This window comes from Ceratotherium simum, chromosome 2 (genome assembly GCF_057802395.1).
Source record: "Ceratotherium simum simum isolate JZ-2026a chromosome 2, ASM5780239v1, whole genome shotgun sequence".
Classification (NCBI taxonomy): Eukaryota; Metazoa; Chordata; class Mammalia; order Perissodactyla; family Rhinocerotidae; genus Ceratotherium; species Ceratotherium simum.
The window spans coordinates 34,533,044-34,552,073 of NC_141901.1; the positions used below are offsets into that span (position 1 = coordinate 34,533,044).

The window sequence follows — 19,030 nt, forward strand, 5'->3', positions numbered from 1 at the left end:
TCCTTTTTTTTTCCGGCTCCGTTGGAATCCTGTAGAAGTTGGGGAATGGGTGAATATGTTCATTATCTTAATTGTGGCAGGGTTGCATTATGATTTTCATTGGTCCTTGGTACTTTCACCTTTGTGGGTCCCTTCCTTCATAAAATATATTTTCTAAATATTAAAAATCTTTAAATATACATTAATACAAAAATACAGCTGCATTGGTATAAAGATGAGTGTGTAATATTATAGAAAATATTTTCTTTGATATAGAAGTTTATTATTTCCTTTGAATTTAAAAGAACTTTTTAAAAATTGAAGCATTTTGAATTTAAAATAAATTAAAACATTTTTGTAGGTGTATGCCTATTGTGTCTGAGGGGTAAGTCAGCCCCAGATTGTGAGGATGATTTCACAGGTCTGTACATGTGTCAAAACTTAACAACTTGTACATTTTAAATATATCCAATTTATTGTGTCAATTATGCCTTAATATAGCTGTTAAAAATTATTTTAGTATCCCTTAGGAAAAAATAAACACATATTTGAAGCTTGTTCTGGATACTCATATAAATACATATTTCCAAGTTTCTTATTAAAAAGTTTGTATGAAACAAAATGTATTTCACAATATTAAACAATTTTTGGGTGGACCTCGGGTACAGGGTAATCTCAATTCATTGCCTTCTATCTGCATGGATGGGTACAAGACTCTTCTCTTGATTTATTTATTTTTGTCTTCTTTTTTTATCCCCGTTCCCTACTTCCACCCCCTCTCTAATGTGTTTGATATATATCTTGAATTTGTATGTATCCTTGTAAAATGTGTAGTTGTTTTTTGTGTAATTGTTTCTTACTTTTGCATGTAATTTTTTCCACTCAGCACTGTGACTTTATGGTCCACTCAAGCTGCTGGCTGCACGTTTAGTCGTTTATTTCTAACTGCTGTAAATAACTTCATAGTGGGCACCCACCCATTTTACTTTTCTTTCCCCCATGATGGATACCAGATAGTCACCCACTCCCTGCTGTGACAAACAATGCCGTCATACATTCTTTATTAAACAAATGTTTATAGAGTGCCTACTATGTACCAGGTACTGAATCTGGGAATTCAGTACAGTAGTCCCCCTTTATCCTTGAGGGATACGTTCCAAGACCCCCCAGTGGATGCTTGAAACTTCAGATAGTACCAAACCCTATATATGCTATGTTTTTTCCAAATATACATACCCATGATAAAGTTTAATTTATAAATTAGGCACAGTAAGAGATTAACAACAATAATTTCTCTTTGACATATCTGAATTGCCAGCATCCACTACTCTTGCACTTTGGAGCCATTGTTAAGTAAAATAAGGGTTATTTGAACACAAGCACTGAGAGACTATGACAGTCGATCTGATAACTGAGACAGCTACTAAGTGACTCACAGGCAGGTGCAGAATACAGCTTGGGTACTCTGGACAAAGGGATGATTCACCTCCCAGACAAGACGGAGAGAGATTTTATCACACTATTCAAAACAGCGTACAATTTACAAGTTATGAATTGTTTATTTCTGGAATTTTCCATTTAATATTTTCCGATTTCAGTTGATTGAGGATAACTGAAACCACAGAAAATGAAACCACAGATAAGGGGGGAGACTACTGTAATGACGAAAAGACAACAACAAATCCCTGCCTGCATGGAGTTTACATTCTAGTGAGTGAGGCAGACAATAACAAGATGTAATATATAGCATGTTCAATGATGATAAGTACTAAGGAGAAATAAAGAGGACAGCAGGATATGAAATGTCTGGGGTGGTGGTGGGGAGCGGGGCGTGAAATTTTAGATAGTGTGGCCAAGGATGGGCCCCTGAGAAAGTGACTTTTGAGTTAAAACCTGAAAGAAGTGAGGGAACTAGCCATGTAGATATCTGGGGGACAAGCTTCCAGGCTGAGGGGCAGCAAGCTTCCTATGGCAGGAGCTAGCTGTTGTGTTCCAGAAACAGCAAAAAGACCAGTGTACCTGGATCAGAACAAGCTAGAGGGAGGTAGAGTGCCTTGTAGGACACAGTGAAGAATTTGGCTTCCACCTTGCATGAGGTGGGAACCTGGTAAATGCATTTCCCTACAATGCAGAACACGGCAGAGGTAGGGAAGAGACTAGATCTGAGAGAAAAAATGCAAATAACTGGCCCACCATGTGGTTTCATTGGGGCTTATTGATGGTATGGGAGAGAGAAACTACAGCCAAATAGCAGCATGGAAGGATTAACTACAGCTCCCTTGGGGCCCTGCTTTCTTCTCTATCCTGAGCCTAAAGTGGTTGATTATTCTTCCTCACCCTTGTCCCAGACCAGCTACTCTAGCACTCCTAGGTTATGCTTCCACTAGCTCCTTTCTGAGTAGATGCCAGTAACCTGGGGCAGATGGGGAGGAAGAGGATGGGCAAATTCCTCAGAGCTTTGTGGACCTTCAAAAGAGTCCATCCCTGGTGGTAAGAATATTTCAGGGCTATATGGGGAGTACAAAGAAATAGTAGGGTGATAGGCCTGCACCACCCGGACTGGCCAGGATCTTCCAAAGTCTGACCCTTGGTGGGACGCAAAAGGGAAGTCCAGGGGCAGGGCGGCAGGCCTTGTTTATGTGAGCAAACAAGACCATGGCTTCCCATGGAGGTTTTAAGGTGAATTTCACTAAGCACTGGCCCTGAGCTTAGTCAGCATTTCCCTAAGGGCACAGGTGGTTTTCTCATCCTGCTCCCTTCTCTGCTGTCATGCAGAGCCCAGGCTGCTGTCACTCCAGGTCCTAGGACAGTATGATGAGCCTTCTGAAGAGTTTCAGGATAGAATCAGTGAGGCTTGGCTAAGAAATAAGAAAATGGCTGGGTCCCAGGCACTCTGGGCCTGAAAGGCATGGTCTGCACAACTGCTTCCTATGTGGGGAGGCCCCAGGGATCTCCCACTGATACAAAGCAGCCTTGGCTTTCAAAGAGGCCACTACACAGACCAGTAATTCTACTCAAGATTAGGTACTTCAGGCAAGAGCTACACGCAGTGCTGGGGAAATGGGCTCCATCTGGCTGAGTCGGGAGTCTCAGGCATCACCATCCTGCCCAACTTCAGTAAGAATACTGGACAAACTTTTCCCTGTGTTCAGAAACAGCCAATGCATGGCAAGGGCCAGAAACGCACCTATAATTGCCACAGTTGGGCCCTCTGCCTTTATTGGCAAAAACCTGGAAGTACTGTAAAGCCCAACCATAGAACAACAGTTTTTAATCACTCTTCTTCTTGCATACCATCTCACTTCTGTACTTGTTCAAAGTCTCCAAGATATATTGATAATTGAAAAAGACTCGGGTGCAGAGCAGTGTGTATAATACACGGCATTTGGGTAAGGAAAATGCACGTGTAAATATGTACATGTATAGACTATCTATGAAGGGCATACAAGAAACGTAACGGTGGTTGCTTCTGGGAACCTGAGGGTAGAGCTGGAAAGGAGACTTTTCCTTGCATGTACTTTCTTAGTGTCTGAATTAATTTTTATTACGTCCATATATTACCTATCCAAAAAAAATGTCAAATGTTTTTAAAATGAAAAAACAAAACAAAACATTAAAACTAAATGGTTAAAACTGGAAGTATATGTGACCTAAGTGAAAACGTCAGCGCAACACAAACCTCAAGCGCGGTGAAAAGACATGAGGTGTCGAGAAAAGAGCAGTCCAGTTAGGTAAAGACGGGATTATGAGTAAATTCACATTACAAAGACAAAATATGGACACGTTAATTCGCATTTTCCCAAAATCAATTCGTCACATGGTGATTTCGCCTTCCTCCTCCTGGGGGCGTCCTGGCTTCCCCCAGCCCCTCCTCCTCTCCCCCGGCTCCGAGGGCCAAGAGCTGGGCCCGGCAGCGCGCGAGCCACGCCGGCGTGCCCGGGGACCCCCAGACCTGGGCTCCGGGTCCCCGAGCCTGGCCGCCGAGCCCCACGGAACGTCTCTGGGACATCGACCCTGCACATCGGCCAAGCTCGCTGGCCTTAACCACACATCCCGGAGAATCCAAATCCGAGGCGGGCCGCCTGAAGTCCGGGGGAGAGGCGAGCCAGGGCTTCCGGGAAGTCTGAGCAGGTCCCATGGCCGGAGCCCGCCGACGTCCCCGCTCCCCAAAGCCCCCGTCACGTCCGCGCCCCGCCCGCCTCCGGCCCGCCGACGTCGCCGTCCCCAGTCCCACCTCCGCCCCCCCACCCCCTGTCCCACCCCCCATCCTCGTCCCCAGTCTCACCCCCGGCCCCATCCCCTGTCCCACCCCCACCCCCACACCCGCCCCCAGTCTCACCCCCGCCCCGCGCCCGCTGACGTCCCCGCCCCATCGTGTGCCCGCCCGCAGCGGTCGGGAGCCTTCCCGTAAGTCAGGCCTGAGTCAGGACCGGAAGGGTGACCTCGGTTCCCGACAGTGAGGGCAGGATGACACCATAACGGCCACACGCCGGTGGGAGGGAAGCGGAGCAGAGCGCGGGGTGGCGCGTGGGGTGGGGAGAAGGGCAGATCCAACGGGCAGCCGGGCAGCCTCCCATAGGCGTCCCCAGCTCGGCCCCAGAAGCTGAAAAAGACCGGGCCTTGTCCTTGCCCCCGAGGGGGGGCGGGGGTTCCCATAGACCTCAACACCTCGCACTCACGCGTGGGCCTGTTCCACCGGGTCCACCCTGATCTTTTCTTATCCCAATTATAGGTGTGCTATTTAAAAGGGTTCTGTGGACGTATCAACCAGAAAAATTCTGGTTCAACAGGCTGCAGTAGTTCTCTAATTAAATAGCTTTCAGAGTCTTTAATTTGCTAATATACGCTTCCTAATCATAACGACTAACATTTGTCTTACATTTACTTTGTGTCACACTAGTAATTTACAATGTTATTTAATCATTTTAACAATCTTGTGAGATTATTATCAAAATGTTACAGATGAAGAAATAAAGTTGTGAAGAGACATGCCTGAGGTCCCATTTTAGTGATGGAGCTAGATCCGAACTCAGGTGCTTTATACTGATTGTCCACAAATCTCTTTTTAAATTGGAGCATCACTTGAGACCAGTCCTACAAAGAATGCACTTTGTCTAGGAGTCCTTGGAGGGGGCAGCTGTGAGGTCCAAGTTAAACAAGGGAATGTGAGCCCCCACCCTACCATGGCAGAGGTGGATTGCCTGTGTTCTGACCACAAGATGAGGCAGGGGGGAAACTATGCAGGAGATTGGGGTTGGAGTGCCAACACTACTTCCTGCTGCCTTAAACAGACACGCTGCTCCTCCCTACTCCCTTTGCAAGACACTCCGAAATAGTCCCATGAAACCCTGAATGTGGGTCAGTGCTGGAAGGAATCTGAGCTCCTGCTCCTGAGAGAATGGATAGAAAACCCTAGGAGTAGGAGGTGAGAACCTCACCCAGCTATGGGTCTAATCCAGCCACACTGGGAGTTGTTGAGAGGATGGAGAGAGAAATGGATTCTGAATAAATTTAACTTCCATCTCCTTCCAAGGGAAGAAACCTAGACAAAAATAAATGTCTTTTGTAGAAGTTTGGGAATAAGACAAAGCAGCCCATTGGGCAGAGACTTTGCAACTAGAGGCAAATAGATGGGTTGGGTCCATGGATTTGAGCAGTTAATATCAGGATGATACTCCAGAAGGCCCAACTTAGTGCACCTTAGTCAGCGCAAGGTACCCAGAACAAGGCTGGCCCAGCACATCTGAGAGCGGTAAGGTCCCAGAGGCCCACCACGGTGACCTGAGGTTGCCTCCTTTTTCTGCTACCTCTAGGTCATGGTAGTTCCACTTTCACCTAGATGCCACCTTGAGGAGGATAAGGGAGTGTTGATTTATCTATTGCTATGTAAGAAACTGAAGCCGGGTACATGAGAGTTACTATAAATATTCAATAAGAACATGATTACCCTTCGACCTTGTTCCCAACACAGACACAGATGAAAAGAAGTTGATCTTGTTAACTTGCTGTTTTCTCGTTTAACCTGAGGGGTGACTCAGGGGTCACAAAGAGTTATGAGCTTGTTTTGCAGAAGAAAAAGAACGCCTTTAAGGAAGTTATGATCACCAGATGATGCCCAGAAGTCTGATTGCCCAACAGCTTATCTGGAGTGAAAGAAACATAGATTTCCCCTTTGTTTCTCCTAAATCTCGTAAAAACTCCTCCTCCTAAATCCTTTAGCTCTATAAAGACCCCTGGTTTTCTTCTTTTGTTAAGACAGATATGAGAGAACCTATCCTCCTGCCTTCTCATTTTGGCCAGTTCGAGTAAACCTTTCTCCATCTCCAAGCACCAGTGTCTCAATGATTGGCTTATTGAGCATCAGACACACGAACTCAAGATTAAGAGGTTTGGTATCAAAACTACCCCAGGGTCAAGAATTTGGAAAGGGTATAGTGGGAACAGCTTGTCTCTGCTCTAAAACCTCTGAGACTTCAGCTGGGAAGACTTGGAGGCTAGAGGTGACTTGACGGCTGGAGGTTGGAATCATCTAGAATCACTCATTCATATGTCTGGAGTTTATGCTGGCTATTGGCTGGGATCTCAGCTGGGGCTGTCAGCAGGTACACTTACATGTGGCCTCTCCATGAGGTCTCTCTGCTTCCTCACATCACTGTGGCTGGATTCCAAGAGAAAGCATCTCAAGAGAACCAAGCAGAAGCTATCATCTTTTTCTTTTTTTTGACTTTGTATCACTTCCACCTTAGTCATAGGCCCACCCAAATTCAAGATGAGAGAATATAGACTCCACCCCTCAGTGGGAAGAGTATCAACATCACATTTAAGAAGAGCTTGGTGTGGAATATCTTGCTACAACCCTCTTGAAAAAGTAAGAGGAATAATGAAAGACCAAGCATTTACCTAGAGGGACTGAGTTAACTCCAGAACACTACATTTTGATTATCTATTTCTGTATAACTTCAAAATTTAGTGGCTTAAAGTAACAATTTATTATTTCTCATGGTTCTGTTAGTTGGCTGGGGCTCACCTGGGCTGTTCTGATGGGAGTTTGGCTGGAGCTGGAATGATCAAGATAGCTTAGGCCTCTCTCCACATGGCCTTTATCTCTAGCAAAGTAACTGGACTTCTTACATGGCAACTGACTTCCAAGAGGGAATGTTCCAACCAGGATAGACAGAAGCTACAGGTCTGTTAAGGCTCCACTCTGGAAGTTACATATCAGCACTTCCATCCCATTGTGTTTGTCAAAACAGGTCACGGGGCCAACCCCAATTCAAAGGGAGGGGAAACAGGCTCCACCTCTTGAAGGGTAATTGTCCAGGTCACATTGCAAAAGAGCTTGTGGGATGGGAGATATTGTTGTGGTCCTCTTTGAAAACACAATCACCACTACACTCACACAAGAAGAAACTGAGAGATCTTTAACTGGGCAGTTAAATTTTCCCCCATTTCTCCCCATCTTGTAGGATAGAGGCTTAAGAACAAGGTTAGAGCAGTTATAAAATATGCTACATTTTTCCCCCTGCAAATCTGAGTGTAATTGTGAGCCACATATCTGAGAGTAAATTGTGAACCACTACATATGTCAAAATACTGGTCTGCACTAGAAAGAGTCTTAGTCTTAAGAAATAGTTGGAGAACAAATTTGCATCAGGATGGAAAATAGGAAGATTAATTTTGGTTTTGCTACAAAAGCTTTGGCACCTGCATCTATCTATCACATGAATGCTTGCTGTGACTGAAACACCCCAAGGTGGGCCAAAAGAGCAACTGAGACTTTGCCACCTAATTCCCTTGCTCTCCATTTCCTTTGTTCTCGTCCTGGTTCAGTCTGCCATCATCTCTCATCTAAATTACTGCAGAAGACCTAACGAGTTTCAGTGCATACACAGTTGTCATCTTCCAATCCATTCTCCATTTATGCATCTTTAAGATACATATTTAAACAACTAATCTGAAGAATATACCTTTAATACCAAAAATATATATATATTTACATAACTTTCTTTTTTTATTTAATTTATTTTATTTATTTATTTTCCCCCAAAGCCCCAGTAGATAGTTGTATGTCATAGCTGCACATCTTTCTAGTTGCTGCATGTGGGACGCGGCCTCAGCATGGCCAGAGAAGCGGTGTGTCGGTGCGCCGGTGCGCGCCCGGGATCTGAACCCTGGCCGCCAGCAGCGGAGTGCGTGCACTTAACCACTAAGCCAAGGGGCCGGGCCTTTACATAACTTTCTTGTTAGGGATTTCACTATAATGTTTTTAGATCCTTAATGCTGGAAGGGAACTTAGAGACCAACTCTTTCATTTTAAGGATAAGGAAACTGAATCTCGAAGAAGCTAAATAAGTTGCTTCTGCCAGCTAAATAAATTGGCATACTGGTTAGTAATCGGCATAAGAGGGAACATGACTTCCTAATCTAGTAATCTTTTGACCATCACGTTACCTTTCAAGGAAAGAGGGAAAACACAATAATAATACCTTATATTTTTATAACCCATATTTATACTTTTCAAACCTTTACTTTTTTAAAATATGATTTTATCTTTATAACAACCCTGTGAAATAGGCAGGGTAGATGTTATTATCCTCCATCTGTAAAATTAAGACGTGGAAATACTGAGAGGCTGGGTGACTTATCCAAGGCCATAACTAGTTGGTAAGAGAATTGGACCTAAGAATAAAAGTCTTCAGGCTACTCTTTCAGCATTTTTAAAAATTTCTCCTTTTTAAAAATTATTTTTATTACAAAAGAAATATGTGCTTATTGTAACCAATCAACACAGAAATGTATCGTGAAATCTTCTTAAGCAAGAATAATGAAACAGAGAAGCTATAAAAGAAAAGACATATTTAACTATCTTTTAAAAAAATTTAATACCACAAATAAAGTAAAAAAACTAGAAGCAGGCTCCAGAAATAATGCCAACACGTATGACTGATAAAGCCACTCTAATACACCGAGTGGCTAAAAATTGATAAGAAAAAGAAACAAACCAATAGAAAAATGAGCAAAGGATATGAATATGCAATTCGTTAAAAAAAGGAATTCCATGTAGTCAATAACCATATGAAAAGAGGTTAGTAGTCAAGAAAATGGAAATTAAGAAAATAATGATATATCATTTTTCACCCCAACAGACTGATAAAAAGAAAAAGAGTGATAGTATTCAGGGACTGAAAAGATGGAAGAAAATGGCACTTTTGTATCTTGCTGGTGGGAATATATATTACTATATTTTTTTAAAAAGTAATCTGGCAATATATACTGAAAAATAGAAACACATTCACTTTTGTCCAGCATCTCCACTTTTAAGAATCTACACTACTGAAATAAAACCATCAGTACATAAGGCCAAATGTATAAAGATGTCTATTACAATATTGTGGCATCAAAAAAGTGGAAATATCTTGAATGCCCATCAACAGGATAATGACTGAATAAATTATAGTATGTCTCTACTATGGAATACTAGGTAGCTATTTAACAGAATGAGATAAATCTATATATAGTCATATAATCCTATTTTATAGCATTTATGATTCCTTTTGACTAGTGAGCCTCTGAACCTACTGCCTATATTTGGGAGATCCTCCCCTCCATCTTATAAGGTACGGCTCTCCTCACACCATAAAATGCCAAATATTCACTTTTCTAGCTTCCATTGCAGCTGAAAAATCTGCAGATTAGATGCACCAGTCCCACATCTTGAATTGGAAACAGGTGACGGGAAGAAGCAGGGAAGGTGGTAAATCCATCCTAGTGAGGATTATGGCAAGACGGACAGCTTCATCCAGTTTCTAGAGGTAGTGGTGACAGTGACTCTAATAGCAGCACCCAGTGTCCTGAACCCAGTTCATGATTTGTGGGGCCCAATTCAAAATGAAAATGCGGGGCCCCTGTTAAAAAGTTATTGAGAATTTCAAGACGGCGACAGCGGAGCATTAAACCAAGAGCACGACTTTTCTAAGTGCAGGGCCCTATGCGACTGCATGGATCGTGCCCATGGAGCCAGCCGGGAGACTGCCAGTGAGTCAGATACGCAAGCTGCACTGGTTGTGTGCAGTGGCAGTGGCAGTTTAGGGTACCAATTCTGCAGAACTATCAGGGATAACTTAAAATACAAGTCTAATTCTCCAGCCTTCCCAGAAATTGTATGAACTACTCAATGTCCTTTAATAAGTTACTTTTCTGCTGAATTAGCCAGAGTTGGTTTATGTTTCTTTCAACTAAGGATTCTGATACCTCAATGATATATTAAAAGAAAAAGGCAAGCTGCAGAGTGATGTGTATAGTACAGGGAGAGAAAACAATCTGGAAGAATACATAACAAGAGCTTAAGATTATTTAGTGCCACTGTAAAAAAAAGGACAAATCGTGCCATTTGCAACAAGACGGATGGACCTTGAGGGTATTATGCTAAGCAAAATAAGTCAGATGGAGAAAGACAATTACTGTATGACTTCACTCATGTGTGGAAGATAAACAAACAAACACATAGATATGGAGAACAGATTGGTGGCTACCAGAGGGGAAGGGGGTGGGGGAGGGTGAAAGGGGTAAAGGGGCACATGTGTATGGTGACGGATGGCAACTAGACTTTTGATGGTGAACACAAAGCGGTCTATACAGAAGTTGAAATATAATGATGTACACCTGAAATTTATATAATATTATAAACCAATGTGACCTCAAAAAAAAAGAAAAAAGATTCTTTAGTGCCGAAAACAGTTCCCTGGCATAATTTCCCCCACACTTCTACAGTAATATAATTTTTAGTTGGGCACATAGCCTCTCAGAGTAAAAATTATATTTCCTAGCCTGCTATATTTGCAGCTAGATGGCCATGTGACTAAGTTCAGGCCAATGAGATGTAAGTGGAAATTCTTTGTATGACAGCTTCAAGGATCATTCCTTAAAAGACAGCTGCTGTGTGCCCTTTGAAACTACTGCCACCTTGGATTGTGAGGATCAGGGTCCCACTCTTAGGATGGACGAAGAGTGAGCTGGAAGGAACCTAAGACCCTGAGGCCTTCACACAGCAGAACTGCCCTAACAACCCTGGACTTTTACATGGGAGCAAAATAAACTTCTAAATATTTTAAAGCCACTCATTTTGGATTTTCTGTCACTTGCAGCCAAATATACTTTAACCAGAATAGTTTTTTTTGCCCAAGGAAGATGAGATTGGAGTGCTGTGTGTGTGTTTCTTTATATATCTGTTTGATTTCTTTGATTTGCTAGAATAAGAATGTATTCATTCAGTAATTTAAAAAAAAATTTTTTTAAAGACCCCTGAAATTGTGGCCAAAAGATCTACATTCTCATTCCAGTGCCAATATTAACTAGTTATGGCCAGGGAAAATCATTAAGGTTTTCAATATCTCAATTTTTAAAATTCTGCAAATGAGAGAGAATAATTCAAATATTTTCTTAAAGTAGTTGAAAAAGACAAAAGCAATGTTGCATGTTACAGGTAGAGTTTTGCAAAATTTCAGCTGAGAAAGTTTCTGGAGATGCTCCATGAAAAATAAGTCCACAGGTCAAATAAGTTGAGGCAATGCTCTATATTATACCTCTCTCCCACTCTTGAAGTCTCAATGCACGTTAAGAAATTAAACATCTGAGAATTCCCAAGGGGAAAGAAACCTGTCTCATTTCATTAACCCAATCAGATTAAATGAGGGCTAGAGATTTCAGATCTCAGTGTCTGGACTCTCAGGAACAGGCCAATTTGGGAGTTTTAGTTTGAAAACTGGTTCCACAACTTACTGGCTGTGAGATCTTGGACAAATTATTTAACCTTCCTATTCTTCAGTTTTCTCATATCTAAAATGTACTAGTATTATTAGCATTTTACATGGAGTTTTTGTGAAAATAAGTTAAAAATACTTTGGCTACATTTTAATCAAAAAATGATGATGGGGCCGGCCCCATGGCTTAGCAGTTAAGTGCATGCACTCCGCTACTGGCGGCCTGGGTTCAGATCCCAGGCTCGCACCGATGCACTGCTTCTCCGGCCATGCTGAGGCCTCATCCCACATACAGCAACTAGAAGGATGTGCAACTATGACATACAACTATCTACTGGGGCTTTGGGGCGGGGGGTGAGGAAAGGAGGAGGATCGGTAATAGATGTTAGGTCAGAGCCGGTCTTCCTCAGCAAAAAGAGGAGGATTAGCATGGATGTTAGCTCAGTGCTGATCTTCCTCACAAAGATAAAATAAAAAATAAAAAATGATGATGAAAATGATGAGAGCAATAACTCTGATCTAGACTTTTTAGGAAATTACAGATTCTGTGCCTGTTTCTAACAAAAGAAAAAGGAGAGGGTAAAATTTGGGAGTGGTTTGAGTCAAGAGGTTCTCAGACAAGAGGTATGAATGGTGATTGAGTGATTTATGCATGTAAAAAGGAGGGACACAGAAGCTCTGGAGAGAAGTGTTCCTCCTGGCACTTGTTAAAATGAGACAGGAGGTCTCATCCAAGCATCAGTCATTGGCACCTAGTTGCATTACTCCTTGGCAATCTTCAGTAAAGTTCACATTACACATTACTTTTTTTCCTTCGATTTTTTTATTGTGGTAAAATACACATAACATAAAATTTACCATCTTAACCCTTTTTAAGAGTACAGTTCAGTGGTATTAAGTACATTCATATTGTTGGGCAACCATCATCATTATCCATTTCCAAAATTCTTTTCATCTTGCAAAACTGAAACTGTGTACCTATTAAACAATAACTCTCCGTTCCCCCTCCCCTCAGTAGAATGGCCACCACAACTCTACTTTCTGCCTCTATGATTTTGATTGCTCTAAGGACCTCATATAAATGGAATCCTTTGGTATTTGTCTTTTTGTGTCTGGCTTATTTCACTTAGTATAATGTCCTCAAGATTCATCCATATTGTAGCATATATCACAATTTCCTGCCTTTTTAAGGCTGAATAATTCCATTGTATAAGGTTCATATTACTTTTTGTTATATTAAGAATTATGGCCTTAAAAAAGAGAATTATGGTCTGGGAGCTGGCCTTGAGCAACATGTTTGGGGAAAGAGATATTCTTTCTCCCTTATCTATCTTCTTTGTTGACAGACTCCTAGAGAAATATCTTACATTTTATACCCGTTTACATTTTAGGAAGAGTCACCACACCTAGTTATCCCAATTTTTTCCCTTCAGAATTTCAATGTGCCTGGAAATTCAACTTTTAAAGGGAGGAAGTAAGGCAGGAAAAAGAAAGGTGTGGGAATTGGCAGAAATAATTATTCAAATGAGTAATTTCCTGGACAGCATGATACCGAGCAATGGTGTGATCTGAGCCAATTAATTACAAAGAGTTAGAGATCAAGAAATGAAGTTTAATTAGATTAGCTGGCAAATCAGAAGACAGGTGACTAATGTCTCAAAGACCCATCTTCAAAGATTACAGAATCTTGAGGCAGTTATATAGGAAAATTGGCCGTAAGGAGGGGGTCCAGGGATGTTGGTCTCCAGGTGTGATGGGCTTCAGGCATCATATTGTTCCATTCTTCTGTCAGCTGTGATGGATACGTTGTAGTGGTGTTTCCCGCCTGTGGTCAGCCTGTTCCTGGAGAGAAACTCATAGAACAAAGTTTTTAATTTATCAAGCTATTGGGGAGTACATACGTAAGCGGAGGCCATTAATCAGGAGAGCATGTGAATTTCTGGAGTACGTGCTGAGCAGCGAGTAGTCACACAGAGGAGGGGCTGGGGCCATTTAGTGTAACAAGATGGCCTCATTTATGCTCACTTACAATTTTCCCCCCATCACTAGTAACCCATAATCTTATGGTCGGGGGGAGACAGGGCATCGTAATTCCTCTAGCTACTTTCTGCTGAATCAGGACGTCGTAGGGGGACCATAGCGTGGAAAAGAGTTACTTTTTTTTGACCCCAATAAATAGAACTGTGAGAAGAAGGGTTAGATAGAAGAGATCAAAGTTTATCTTTTAAAGACATATCTAAGCTCTCCAGGGAGTTTCGCCACCCACTTTTCCCTCAATACAGGTGGGATACTTTCCTGTGATTTGGAGGCTGTCTTGATCCGGGAGTGATGTATCCAGGGTTTCCTGCCTGCAAGTTTTGTGGATGAGTGAGTGGTGAGAAGAATTTCAAAGGGACCAGACATTTGGGTAACAACTGGTTTTCGGGTCCCTGGTCTTTCCAAGTTTTCAGCAAAACATGATCACCAGGTCATAAGGCGTGTGGAGGGATGTCAGATGGATATGCAGACCTATGACAAGCAAACTCATGGACAGAAGTTCAGACAGAGCTTAATGATTTAATATAATTAGTAATCATAACATTCCTTAAAATGTCCAGATATTCAGTCCCAGGGGAAGATGCCTGAAAGAGTTTCCCATACAGAATTTCAAAAGGACTCAATTTAAGCCCACTTCGGGGAGCTACTGTAACCCTTGGCAGGGCAAGGGGCAGTGTCTTATCCCAAGTTAGTTGTGTTTCCTGACAGATTTTTGCAATGGTTTTCTTTAAGGTGTGATTCATTTTTTTTTCCATCTTTCCAGTTGACTGAGGTTTCCAAGCTGAGTGCAGTATTCATCAGATGTCTAAGTTTCTGGACACTTGTTGGGTTATTTGGGAGACAAAAGCTGGTCCGTTATCATTCTATAAGGTATGAGGCAGACCAAACCTAGGGATGACTTTAGCAACATGCGAGTGACTTTTGATGCTTTCTCAGTCCTAGTGGGAAAGGCTTCTACCCACCTGGTGCGAGTGTCCACAAGCACTAACAAAAACCTAAAATTTCCAACTGCCCGGGGTATCTGGGTATAGTCTATTTGCCAGTCTTCAGTAGGCCAATTTCCTTTATGTTGGGTGTCCAGATGTGGGGGACCAGAAGCAGTCTTGGGGTTGTTCTTTGCACAGATTATGCAATTTTTGATCACCTCTTGTATAGTCTTTGGTAGGTGAGGCCCTATGATGTATTTTTGAACCCATTGGAGGGTGGTGTCTCTTCCATAATGCGTATTCACATGTACTTGTCTCAAGATAGGATTTAAGAGGGCCTCAAGTATTAGAATCACCCCGCAGGCATCCCCTGTCCAGCCTCCTGGGTGTTCAATGTCATATCCCCATTTTTTAGCCCAGGCCTTATCCTTTTCAGAATATATCGACTTGTAGGTAATAAGGTCTATCTGTAGGGATCCCATCATAGCAGGGCTGTCTCTTAGCAGCCAGTTTGGCCGCTTGGTCAGCCAGTCTGTTTCCTTGGGCAACAGGGGTATTGTCCCTCTGGTGGCCAGGGCAATGCATGATAGCTACCTGAGCAGGCTCATTAATAGCATCAAGCAGTTTTAAAATTTCAGGGCCATGTTTGATTGTTCCCCCCCGTTAAGAGTCCCCTGGGCCGGCCCTGTGGCTTAGCGGTTAAGTGCATGCGCTCCGCTGCTGGTGGCCCGGGTTCGGATCCCGGGCGCGCACCAACGCACCACTTCTCCGGCCATGCTGAGGCCGCGTCCCACATACAGCAACTAGAAGGATGTGCAACTATGAGGTACAACTATCTGCTGGGGCATTGGGGGAAAAAAAGGAGGGGGATTGGCAATAGATGTTAGCTCAGAGCTGGTCTTCCTCAGCAAAAAAAGAGGAGGATTAGCATGGATGTTAGCTCAGTGCTGATCTTACTCACAAAAAAAAAAAAAAAAAAGAGTCCCCTTTCCTTCCAGATTGCCCCATGAGCATGAACTACACCAAAGGCATAACGAGAATCTGTGTGTATATTTACTCTCTTCCCTCGAGCTAGATATAGAGCCCGAGTGAGAGGGATGATTTCTGCCTTTTGATCCGATGTCACTGGGGGTAGAGCTTTAGCCTCTAAAGTCTCTTGTGAAGTTATGACCGCGTATCACGCGCGTCTCTTACCTTGACCTATAAAGCTGCTGCCATCTGTAAAGAGTTCCAAGTCCAGTTCTTCCAGCGGACAGTCCAACAAATCAGGTGGGCTAGAATACACTGTCTCAATAACTTGTAAGCAGTCATGTTCTAAAGCTTCTGATGTCTCATTAGGGAGCAAGGTGGCTGGGTTTAGGGAGGATGATACTTGCATCCATACATTTGGATTGTCCAAAAGGATGGCCTAGTATATGTCCATCCTTCCTGAAGTGAGCCAGTATCCCTCCTTTTGTTTTAATAATGTAAGTACCTGATGTGGCACATATACCATGGTGAGTTGGCCCAGAGTAAATTTTTGAGCTTCCTGCAGGATGTCACAGGTAGTAGCCACTGCCCTGAGGCAGGGGCCCCAGTCTTTGAAAGTCTGGTCCAATTGCTTGGAAAAATGAGCCATTGGCAGGGGGCTTATGCCCAGTTTTTGAGTTAAAACCTCCAAGCTCATTCCCTGCCTTTCACATACATATAGGCTGAAGGGCTTGTCCAAGTTAGGAAGTCCCAAAGCTGGGGCTGAAGTGAACTTTGCCTTGATGGTATCAAAGGCCACATGACATTCCTTTGTCTATTCTGGCAGCTCCCGGTCTAGGCCGTTTAGAGCCTCATAGAGGAGTTTTACTATGAGACCATAGCTAGGAATCCAGATCCAACAGAAACCAGCTATGCCCAGGAATCCTCATAGTTGTTGCCGGGTGGTGGGAGGGCTCAGGCATGCTATAGCCCTGTTTTTTTGGTCTGGCAGCAGTTCCCTCTAGCCTTTTGTTTTTGTTTTTGTTTTTTTGTTAACTTTTTTTGTGTGTGTGAAATTTTTGTTGTACATTATTGTTTATCAGTCACCGTCTAAGTGCATCCCTCCACCCCTTGTGCCCACCCCCCAGCCCCCAGCCCCTGGTAACCACCAAAAAGTTCTGTCTGTGCGTGTGTTGGTTTATCTTCCACATATGAGTGAAATCATGCCTGTTTGTGTTTCTCTTTCTGGCTAATTTCATTTAACATAATACCCTCCAGGTCCATCCATGTTGTTGCAAATGGGACGATTTTATCTTTCTTTATGCCTGAGTAGTATTCCATGGTATATATAGACCACATCTTCTTTATCCATTCATCAGTCGAGGGACACTTGGGTTGCTTCCATGTCTCAGCTATAGTGAATAAGGCTGCGATGAACATAGGGGTGCATCAGCCTCTTTGGATTGTTGATTTCAGGTTCGTTGGGTAGATACCCAGTAGTGGGATAGCTGGATCATAAGGTATTTCTATTTTTAATTTTTTGAGGACTCTCCATACTGTTTTCCATAGAGGCTGCACCAGTTTGCATTCCCACCAGCAGTGGATTAGGGTTCCCGTTTCTCCACAGCCTCTCCAGCATTTTTGCTTTTTGTCTTGGTGATTATAGCCATTCTAACGGGTGTAAGATGATATCTTAGTGTGGTTTTGATTTGCATTTCCCTGATGATTAGTGATGTTGAGCATCTTTTCATGTGCCTATTGGCCATCTGTATATCTTCTTTGGAGAAGTGTCTGTTCATTTCCTCTGCCCATTTTTTGATTGGGTTGTTTGTTTTTTTGTTATTCAGTTGTGTGAGTTCTTTATATATTATGGAGATTAATCCCTTGTCAGATATATGGTTTGCAAATATTTTTTCCCAGCTGGTGGGTTCCCTATTCATTTTGATCCTGGTTTCATTTGCCTTGTAGAAGCTCTTTAATCTGATCAAGTCCCACTTGTTTATTTTTTCTTTTGTTTCCCTTGTCTGAGTAGACGTGGAATTCAAGAAGATCCCTTTATGGCTGATGGCGAGTAGCGTACTACCTATATTTTCCTCCAGAAGTTTTATAGTTTCAGGTCTCACCTTCAGGTCTTTGATCCATTTTGAGTTAATTTTTGTGTATAGTGAAAGAAGTGGTCTACTTTCATTCTTTTGCAAGTGGCCGTCCAGTTTTCCCAGCACCATTTATTGAAGAGACTTTCCTTTCTCCACTGTATGTCCTTAGCTCCTTTGTCAAGAGTAGCTGCCCATAGATAGGAGGTTTTATTTCTGGACTTTCAATTCTGTTCCATTGATCTGTGTGTCTGTTTTTGTACCAGTACCACGCTATTTTAATTACTCTCTCTTTGTAGTGTGTTTTGAAGTCAGGGATTGTGATTCCTCCAGCTTTGTTCTTCTTTTTCAGGATTGCTTTAGCTATTCGGGGTCTTTTGTTGCCCCATATGAATGTTAGTATTCTTTGTTCTATTTCTGTGAAGAATGTCCTTGGGATTCTGATTGGGATTGCATTGAATCTGTAGATTGCTTTAGGTAGTATGGACATTTTAACCATGTTTATTCTTCCAATCCAAGTGCATGGAATATTTTTCCACTTCTTTATGTCATCACTGATTTCACTCAATAATGTCTTATAGTTTTCATTGTATAGGTCTTTCGCTTCCTTGGTTAAATTTACTCCTAGATAATTTCTTCTTTTTGTTGCAATTGTAAATGGGATTGTCTTCTTGAGTTCTCTTTCTGTTAGTTCTTTGTTGGTATATAGAAATGCAACTGATTTCTGTAAGTTGATTTTGTACCCTGCCACTTGGCTGTAGTTGTTGATTATTTCTAATAGTTTTCCAAGGGATTCTTTAGGGTTTTCTATATATAAGATCATGTCATCTGCAAACAGCGAGAGTTTCACCTCTTTGTTGCCTATTTGGATTCTTTTTATTCCTTTTTCTTGCCTAATTGCTCTGGCCAGAACCTCCAGTACTGTGTTGAATAAGAGTGGCGAGAGTGGGCACCCTTGTCTTGTCCCTATTTTCAGAGGGATGGCTTTCAGTTTTTCCCCATTGAGTATGATGTTGGCTGTGGGTTTGTTATATATGGCCTTTATTATGTTAAGGTACTTTCCTTCTATACCCATTTTGTTGAGAGTTTTTATGATAAATGTATGTTGGATCTTGTCAAAAGCCTTCTCTGCATCTATTGAGATGATCATATGGTTTTTATTCCTCGTTTTGTTAATGTGGTGCATCACATTGATTGATTTGTGGATGTTGAACCATCCCTGTGTCCCTGGTATAAATCCCATTTGATCATGGTGTATGATCTTTTTCATGTATTACTGTATTTGGTT

The 19,030-nt window shown here is 42.3% G+C and overlaps 1 protein-coding gene across 2 annotated transcripts in view; it reads left to right on the forward strand.

The window, feature by feature from the left end:
- The window catches only part of CFAP126 (cilia and flagella associated protein 126), a 74,392-nt gene that overhangs the window by 30,543 nt on the left and 24,819 nt on the right, over positions 1 to 19,030 (forward strand). The window lies entirely within an intron of this gene.